We start from the raw sequence: 9,991 nt of genomic DNA on the forward strand, positions 1-9,991 counted from the left end.
CTTACGTTCATATTGAATTGCAGAAGCACAGAATAGCCTGGCAGGAGAAACTGAGAACTGAGTGCCTCTAGAGAGGGGAAGTGAGTGGATGGAGAGGCAGGTGACATTTTGCCATACCCATTTGAATTTTGAACTATGTGACTTTAACACCTGTTCAAAAAATAAATTAAAAATTTAAATTATAATGATGCATAAATAAAAAGACTCACCACATGCTTCTAATGCTCAGACATGGATTTAGACAGAAAAGCTGAGCTGCATGCTCCAGGCTGGGTCACCTCCTACCTCAGTACACCGTATCCATATGTAGACACACACACACACATTGGCATACAGCTTCGAGGACGGTCCGCGTGGTGTGTTGGCAAGCATGCTGGGTTTAAACTCCGCAAACCTCGGTTGCATCCCGGTTCCACCAGACGAGTAACATAGAGCAAGACATTCAGCCTCAATGAGCCCCATTTCATGAGGATGATCTAAACAACCCCGGCTGCCCTGTAGACCTTGGGTGGTAGGAAATGCATCACAGACTGTCCAGTGTACACGTGGACCTCGATGCTGAGCAAGGGGCTCCCAGCCTGGTCTCCACAGGGTCTCGTGCACACCTCCCAGGGCACCACGCAAGGTGGAAACTCAATACCTTGACCTTTGCAGTCAGGCAGCTGCTCCAAGCAACCCCTGGCAGTGCTAACCTCCAACTCTCCTCCCACCGTTTGGTCCAGCTGCCAGGCTGAGTCACACGCAGGCCGAGGGACAGGCACATGACCTGTGCATGGGGCTGGTGTGAGTGTGGTGGTTGGAGAAGGGTGGGAAAGGCTGTAAGAGGCTGTCACTCCCCTCAGTGGGTAATGTCCTGCCAGAGGAGGAGATCTAAGCCTGCCTCTAGTCTGGAACTCAGCTGGCTGCCTGGCTTTCTAGCAGAACTTCTCCTCCAGGAAGCCCACCGGGTATGTGTGCATGTGTGTGTGCCATGTATATGAGACAGAAAGAGAAAAAAAGTGTACAAGGGGATGATAATAAAAATAACAAATACTGAGCGCTTACCATGTGCCACTCTCTGTCCTAAGCATCTCGCAGATGAAACTCAGTGAATCTTCATTGACACAAGCATCATCATCATCCTCATCCCCATCTTCCAGATGAGAAGACTGAGGCACAGCGCAGGTAATTAATTTACCCAAGGTCACAGAGCCTGGATTCAGAGACAGGCAGTCTGACCCAGCGCCCCAACCCTGAACCTTTCCTTCCGTGAAGGAGTTTTCCAGAGGTCACTTACGTTGGCATCTGGCGGTCTGACCGTGGGCATATTGACCCCATGCTTCGAGTTACAGAGCCTCAGTTTCCCCACCTGTAAAGCGAGGATCATCCTAGCAGTACCCTCCTTTCAGGGCTGTTTTGAGGCTCACTAATGAGGTGTTGAAAGCCCTGTTGACTCCCGTGAAGACCATCACTGTTAATCTGATTATCACACCCGTCATCACCCAGGACTATTGAACGAGGTTCAGAAAACCCCAGTCCTGAGCAAGAAGGAGTCAAATCTCTCTTTTTAGCAGTTTGCGCATATCGCTCATCTGCAACATGTAACCTAAATATCTTGCCCTTTTTCCTGTTTCTGTCAACCCCTGTTAGAAAGTCAGATGGGGCTAGTATAGAAAACGTGCAGATCTTGGTCACGATTAAAAGCACTCTTTCTTTTAAAGACACCAAGAATCTTGATTTCTGCTGAGAGAGTCTCACAAAAGACAAACCCACACGGGGCCCTACCTCCAGCCTGGTGGCAGAGGCACAGATGAAATTTGTCTTTCCAGGTCACTTCCATTTCTGCGTCCCTGGAAGGTTAATTCAATTCAACAGTTATTTAGTAAGCATTTACACTATTCGAGGCCCCTGCTGGGGACTGGGAAGATGGCACTGAACAAGACAGACAAAAATCCCCATCTCATGGAGCTGACATTCTAGAGGAGGAAACAGACAATGAACAAGTGAAGAGATCATCTCATGCCAAATGTCAAGAAACGCCATGAAGAAAAATAAAACAGAGTAAGGGCATGGAGAGAGATGGGAGTAGGGGGCTGTTATTTTGAACAAGGTGATCAGAGAAAGCTTCTTGGAAACATTTGAGTGGAGAGCTAATGAAGTGAGGGTAGCCGGGGGAAAGAATATTTCAGGGTGAGGGAGTGAGTGGCATGTACAAAGGCCCTGAGGCAGAATGAGGGAGAGAATGGTAGGAAATTGTTCAGGCAGGCAGGTAAGTCTTGCTTCTCTCCTCCGTTCTTCTCTGCCAAACTGGGATGAAGACAGCAGCTTGCTGCCCCACCTCCATCCCGGAGCCTGCTAGGAGATAATGGAGGGGAAAGTGCTTTGAGAGGGAGAGCAGGGACCGATTAAGTGTTATTAATGGACATGCTGGACAAGGCCCATGCCAGGGGCACTTTGGGACAACGTGGTTTCTCCTCCCTCCTGGCAAGGCTGTGTTATCCTAAATACCAGCACCAGGAGAGTCCAAGTTCAAATATTTCCACTCTCTCATTTGAGGGATGGAAAAAGTAGGGCCCAGAGAGGGAAGGAGACCTGCCCACGGTCACATAGCAAGTTCCTGCCAGAGCCCCAAATTGCAGGATTCGGCTCAAGAGTAACTAATATTGAACCATCTCCCTCTCAGGCAAAGATGAGAGTAAACAAAATCAATATTCTTATCGCCTTAAGAAGTCGTTGCTTCCTCAGAGAAGGAGGTGAGACTATTTGCTGAGGAGTTGGCTGGGGGAAGTCACACTTTGCAAAGCAAACAAGATGTGTTAAATGAGCAGTTTCTCCCACAGGCTGGTCTCTTTGCTCTCAGCAAGTGACTTCTCATTTGTGCTTTTCAAAACATCCCCCTAATTTTCTTAGATCCTTGTAGTCCGTGCTGAGCAAGAGTCAGAGAAGATTCTGGGCTCTTTGTCCCCTTTCCACAGATGAGGAAACTGAGGCCCAGAGTAGGGAAATAGCTCACGTGAGGCCGTACAGCAGAGCTATTTTTTCGGTCAACAGATAGCCATGACAATGGACTGGGAAAATGGCAGGGAGCAGGCCACCCAGAAAATAACGTAATGAACAAGGTCATTTCAGAGAATTCCAAGAGCTCCGGGTGGAATCCACAGAGGGACTGGTAGGACCAATTCACTGTGGTCAGAGAAGGGCCCAGGGGAGGTGACATGTGCGTGGAGCCCATAGCTTGAGAAGTAACCAGCCACGTCCAGAGCCAGGCAGAAGAGGGCTCCAGGCCAGGGGACAAGCGTGGTGTTGCAGGAACAGGAAGGAAAGGCCACAGGGAGAGAAGGGGAGATAAGACCAGAGAGGTGGGGCAGGGCCTTGCTGGAGCGGGGCCTTAAAACCCATATCTCCTTCTTCGGAACCGAGGCTCGCTCTTTCACGAGTCCCTCTGGCCCTCTGCACACCCTGGGGCTTCCTCAGCCGACCCAGGAAGTTCCTGGTGTCCTCTCTGCATGGACCTCTGGTACCATCTTGCCCGCTCGGCCCTGATTCCCACGAGCTCACGCAGCATCAGCCGCCTTTCTCTCACACACAGGCAGACCTTCACCTCTGGTTTCTCAAGTTCACACTCTGGGAGCCTCACACCAGTGGAGGAATTTGCGTCTCCCTCCTCCCCTGGAGCAGCAGGAGTTGGAATGGGGGTAGGGAAGAAGAGAGAGAGCAGAGAAGAGCTTCAGGAGTGAACTGCCTGCAAGCTAGGTGGAAAGGCAGAGGGAACACAGGCCGGACCTGGTGAGGGGGACAGGCTCCCAGGGACCAGAGCTGTCTCCTCTGGCCTCACTCCTGGTGTTAGGAGGTGGCAGACAGGATCCCAGAATGAGGCAGGCCAAAAATAGCCAAGTAGCAGGGACAGCCTCTAGGAGACCCTGGACAGGAAGGGGCCATCAGACCTCCAGAACCCTTCCTTGGTGTCATCGTTCTTTGACGTACGCAGCTGTAGTCGTTCTTTTTAATTGAGATGTAATTGACATATTTCATTAGTTTCAGGTACAACACAACGATTCGATATTTGTAAATCTTGAGAAACGATCACCACGGTAAGTCTAGTTAGCTTCCGTCACCATCCATAGTTACAAATTTTTTTTCTTGTGATCAGAACTTTTAGCATCTCCTCTCTTAGCATCTTTCCAATACACGATATAGCATTATTAACTACAGTCACCACGCCATCTATTACACCCCCGGGACTTAATTATTTTATATCTGGAAGTTTGTACCTTTTGACCTCCTTCACCCATTTCCCACCCCCGACTCTGGCAACCTCAAGTCTTCTTAATATTAATAACAATAGTTCAGATTTATTGAGCGCTCACTGTATGCTGTGTATGGTACTGAGTACTTTACAGTCTCACTCACAAAAGCACCTATGTCAGACAGGAAGAAAGAGATTCTCGGAAAACTTGGTGATTATCACGGATTTCAGGGGGCCAGCTGGATCAAAACAATACAAAGCTGGTCACCTAACACCCCTCCCCCCTCCCCAGGAGACACCCCCTGGAAGGCCCTCCTGCGGGCCTGTTCCGGAGCCACCCTTCAGGAGGACCTTCCAGACAGAAACCAAGATGCCCGCTTCACCCCCATTAGGACGGCTGCTGTCAGAAAACCAGAAAATAACAAGTATTGGGGAGGATGTGGAGAAACTGGGACCTCTGTGCTCTGTTGCTGGGAATGTAATGGTGCAGCCACTGGAAAACAGTATGACATTTCCCCTAAAAATTAAAAATGGAATTACCGTATAATCCAGCAATTCCGCTGTGGGTATACACCCCAAAGAAGTGAAAGCAGGGGCTCAGCCAGTTATTTATACACCCTTGTTCACAGCAGCGCTGTTCACAACGGCCAAAAGGTAGAAGCAACCCAGGTGCCCATCGACTGATGAGTGGATAAATACAACGTGGTATAAGCATACGACAGAATATCATTCAGCCTTAAAAAGGAAGGAAATTCTGACACAAGCTACAATGTGAATGAACCTTGAGGACATTATGCTGAGTGAAACAAGCCAGTCTCAAAAGGATCAATACTGTATGATTCCACTTATGTGAGGCCCCTCGAGCAGCCAAATGCACAGAGACAGAAAGTTGAAGGGTGGCTGCCAGCGGCTGGGGAGAGAGGGGAGTAGGAGTTATTATTTCATGGGCATGGAGTTCCAGTTTTGCCAGCTGAAAAGAGTTCTGGAGACGGATGGTGGGGATGGTTGCACAGCAAAATGAATGTATTTAATAGCACCGAACTGTGCACTTAACAATGGTTAAGATATTAGGTGTATTTTGCCACGATTAAAAATTGAAAACAAAAAAAGGAAAAGATGCCCCTGCCTCTTCTCTGGGGCCCAGAAAGGAGGTCTCATTTAATGACAGGAAGGACCCCCAGCAGTCCTGGGGCCCCGTCCAATTCCCTCTGGACATTAACAGTCTGAGGCAGGCCTCTGTGACCCTAAGAGAAGCCATCTGAGACTTTAGTGTTGCCCTTTGGCCCCAGAACAGCATCTCAATGAAAGGACGTTGAGAGAAATAGAGTTGGAGTTCTCATATTGTCTTTGGGTGACCTTGGACAATTCACTCTATCTCCTTGGGCCTCAGTTTCCTCATCTTACCAAGTGAGGGGGTTGGACTTCAGAAGTTGCCCAGGAATCCTGTCTGGCTCCCAGAAGTGTCTTGTTTGTCTGTAATAAGATTTAAAATTGGGAGGGTCAGCCACCCAGGGCTCTGTTCCTCCGTGGTCACCACCGTCTGAAGGTGGCCCCCCTGGATGGAGCCAGCGCTGCCCAGTTCAGGCAGTTCCCCCCACGGGCCTGACCCCTCCCTGCCAGGGCCCCGGAGGTGCTTGAGTTTGCAAAGCCTGGACAAGAGGACACCAAGGAGCCTCTGACTTCAGTGATGGCTTCGTTAGGCTTTCCGAGTGAAGATTTCTTTGAAAACACAGCTCTGGGGTTTCTGACCATGGGACGCATTGTCTCTGGGACCTCTCCTTTCTCGTCCTAACGTCAGCATTCTGCAGACCAGTTCCCTAACTAGGGGGACACCACAGCAGGGTCTCACAACCCCCACTGCCATCTCACGATTGGACGTCACACTTCCGTGTCCTGAGATTCCCAGCAGGGAGGGAAGAAGCCCCACACACTTCACTTGAGGGGTTTTCAGACAGCAACGTCCCTTCCACTGTCCATCTCAAAGCCTGTAGAAAGTAAAAAGATAAGAGCAAAAAATACTCATTAAGGTCTTTTGATTCAAACAAGAGAAACAGAGCTGACACCGTCACCCTCGTCTTCTTCCTCACCGTATAGGAGTACTGACAATGGCTGACTTTAATTGAGCAATGACTGTGTGCCAGGCTTTCTTCTAAGTGCTTTGCATATCGTTTCCTTTGTACCCCACAGCAATCAGAAGAGGTAGGTGCTATTATAACCCCATTTTACAGAAGATGCCACTGAGGCAGAACCCCCGTGGGGGCCGTGAGGAGGCCCGGGGCAGACTTCAGCTCTTTCGCCTCTTGTGATGTGACCTTGGACAAGTCATTTCTTCTCTCCAGGCCTCAGTTTTCTCATCAGTGAAATCTCCAAGTTGACCAAGGTCATCATCACGGTCTGAACGTTTTATTATTCCTTGAACACATTTCCTGAAAATCACAGCATAATGAAAAGAGTGAATTGGAAACTGCGCTTGTGAGTGTAGGGCGTGTGTGTACCTGCGTGCGCACGCATGCATGTGTGCGTTTTAAAAGCCAGTTAGTCGACAATCCTTTGCGTTCTTCCTTCTAAACCTGGGCCCGGCCGAACGGCTCCCGCACAGAAGGGCCGCTGAGCCATCAACAAGGAGGCACCGCAGGATCCACCGTCAGCGTTCCCGAGCACTGTCAGGGCGTGGGCCTCAAAAGCATGCTGCTTGGACACACAAAGAGATCCAGAAACGTGCCATGAAGGAGATGGCAACTCCAGATGTGATCAGGCTGCAGGGACAAGCAATGTCCCCCATCGGATCCGTGTGCGGCTGTTGGAGAAACATAAGGAGGAGAACTCACCATGCAACCTCTCTACGCTGGCCACCTGTGTCCCGTCACCACCTCCAAAAGTGTGCCGTCAACGTGGATGAGAACAAACTGCTGACTCTCAAGTAGAGTTATAAAACCGCCCAAAAAACGCTAATTAATCAAACTTCTAAAACTGAGCCTAAATTTTTTGGTAACTTAGTAGACATTTTAAAGCAGTTTTACGTTTACAGAAAAATTTGAGGGGAAAGTACAGAGAGTTCCCCTGTACCCTCTCACCCCCCCCCCAAGTTCCCCCTGTTATTGGCATCTGGCGTTGGTGTGGCACCTTTATTACAATGGATGAGCCAATGTTGATATGTCATCATCAACTAAACCCATCGTTTACGTTAGGGTTCACTCTGCGCCGTCTATCCTGTGGGTTTGGACAAATGTATAACGACACGTATTTGCCATTGCAGTACCATCCACTGGTACTCACTGCCCCAAAATGCTCTGTGCCCTGCCTATGCATCCCTCCTTCCCCCCAAACCCCTGGCAGCCACTGATCTTTTCACCGTCACCATAATCATATAGCTGTCCCAGAATGTCATCTGGTTGGAATCGCACAGTATGTCGCCTTTTCCGATTGGCTTGTTTCGCTCAGCGACGTGCACTTCTGGTTCCTCCACGTCTTTTCGTGGATTGACAGCTCATTTCTTTTTAGTGCTGAATAATATTCCGTTGTCTGGATGGACCAGTTTGTTCGTCCATTCAGCTCCTGAAGGACGTCTTGGTTGCTTCCAAGTTTTGGCAATTATGAATAAGAGTTTACACATTTTTTTATAATTTTTTCTTCCAATTGCAAAAGCAATAACACACGATCACTGTAGATCAGGAACGCACAGACAAGCGCAGGGAACGAAATAAAAATCTCCCATTTTATGAATAAAGAAACTGAGGCTCTGGGAGGGGAAGTGAAATGTTCATTTATTCATTCCTCCAGTGAATATTTACGGAGGACCTACTATGTGCAGTCTGTGTGCTGGAGTAGAGGACATTGCTGGGAACAAGGGAGACAAGGTCTCCACCCTCTTGGAGTTGACATTCTAGGTAGACAATGACCGACTTTCTTTGTTCCAGGCATTGTTCCAGAATCTCTGTGTGCATCAAGGCAGCTAACCTTCACAGGCACACGAGGAAGTAAGACTCGTTATCCCATTCACAGATGGGAAAACTGGGGTCCAGAGAGGTCAAATCACTAACCTAAGGGCACAGAGCTCGAAGGTGGAGGAAGCAGGGTTTGAGCCCAGGTCATGGGGCTCCGAGTCTGTGAGTTTACCCTGCTTTAAAATAAGGGGAAGTCATTTCAGCCTGAGAGTTGGGGGCAGAGCCCAGGCTGAACCCCGGTCTTCAGTTTCTGGGCTCCTTTGTGCTAGGGCCCCTCCCTTTCAGGGTTCTGAGAAGCCAAACTCCTTTGTTCTTCGTGGCTTCTTGGCCTGGTCCCTGGGGGCTGCGGGGAAGGCCCTGGCGCTCACAGCCTGGCCTCCTGGCTGGCCAGAGCTCCAGAATGCAATCACATCCCCTTTATTTTTAAGCCATTAAGTCCCTGATGACAAACGCCGTTCTTCGGATGAGCAGGCCGACCTGACCGGGAGAGCAGAGTCGCTGGGTATGGAAAAACGATCTGGAAGCCACACGCCTCAGCGGGTGTTTGTGACCATCAGGCAGGGAGGGCAGCCTCGCCCCACTCTGCTTCCCTCGGGACGGTTCACAGTCAGCAGCTGCAAAAGCTGACAGTTTCTAGGACTGTGCTGGTGAGGCGCTGGGCGAACAGGGGCTCTCATACAGCGCTGGTGAGAGAAAGCCGTTGTAGCTGCTTTGGAAACAGTTGACACCAACCACCCAGCTTTAAAGGAATCTGACCCAGCGATTCAGGGTCTGAGAGTCCATCCTACAGCTGTCCTCACTCGTGCGTAAAACGGCCTGTGCATAGGGCCGGCCCAGCGGCCGAGTGCTTAAGTTGGCGCGCTCTGCTTCAGCGGCCTGGGATTTCACTGGTTCAGATTCTGGGCGTGGACATGGCGCTGCTCATCAGGCCACGCTGAGGCAGCGTCCCACATGCCACAACTAGAAGAACCCACAACTAAAAAATATACAACTATGTACCGGGGGGATTTGGGGGAGGAAAAAGCAGGAAAAAAATTAAAACAAACAAACAAACAAACAAAAAACGGCCTGTGCACGAGGCACTACACTATGGCAGTTTGTAGGGAAAGGACTGGAGCGACCCCAGCCTGCTCCTGTCCTCTAAATAGGTCTCTGGTTAAATAAATAAGGTCCACGGTTGCAAAGAAATGCTACGCTCTTGTTCAAAGAAAAAGGCAGCTCTCGTGTACTGAACTGAGCCCTCTTCAAGACAGACCATTAAGGGGGAAAAGCAAGGCTCCGAAGCTTTCACGCTGTCTCGGTTGTAACAAAAAGAGGGGACACCTACGTCTGCAGAGGTGCTGAATCGAGAAAGAGGGCAGGGACCTGGGCCAGCACCCCAGCTCTGACCCTCCCTTGTGTGTAATGAACAGCAAAGTACTCCACCTCCCTGTGCCTCAGTTTCCTCACTGTATAATTGGGTCCTGAGCCGGACTTGTTGGAAGGATTAAATAAAGCAATCAACATAAGGGGCCCTACTCAGCGCCTAGGACATAGGAATTGGTCAAGAAAGGAGCTGGAATAATAATTATCGTTATGCACAAACTCTCTCTGGAGGGGGGCACAAGAAACCGGGTAACAGGCTGCTTCTGGCAACTGGGAGAATGAGGGGTGGGAAGGAGGGCAACTGACCTTTCCATGGATGCCCTTATTATAAGCATCTGATTTTTTCTTACCTTGTGCATGTATCACACACATGTTTAAAGAATATTCTTTAAAATAGAGGAGCAGGGCAAAGTGAAAATGAGAAGGAATAGGTGAGGCATGTTCAGATGATTTTCCA

The 9,991-nt window shown here is 49.6% G+C and overlaps 1 long non-coding RNA gene across 1 annotated transcript; it reads left to right on the forward strand.

The window, feature by feature from the left end:
• The first annotated feature begins 827 nt into the window (after window positions 1–827).
• Window positions 828–5,522, forward strand: LOC124248248 (uncharacterized). Its single transcript, XR_006890959.1, has 4 exons — window positions 828–947; window positions 1,068–1,164; window positions 4,015–4,070; window positions 4,518–5,522. It is a non-coding gene; the product is annotated as an uncharacterized LOC124248248 (long non-coding RNA).
• Window positions 5,523–9,991: the final 4,469 nt, after the last annotated feature.

The sequence above is a fragment of the Equus quagga genome, chromosome 12 (genome assembly GCF_021613505.1).
Source record: "Equus quagga isolate Etosha38 chromosome 12, UCLA_HA_Equagga_1.0, whole genome shotgun sequence".
In the NCBI taxonomy this organism is placed as follows: domain Eukaryota; kingdom Metazoa; phylum Chordata; class Mammalia; order Perissodactyla; family Equidae; genus Equus; species Equus quagga.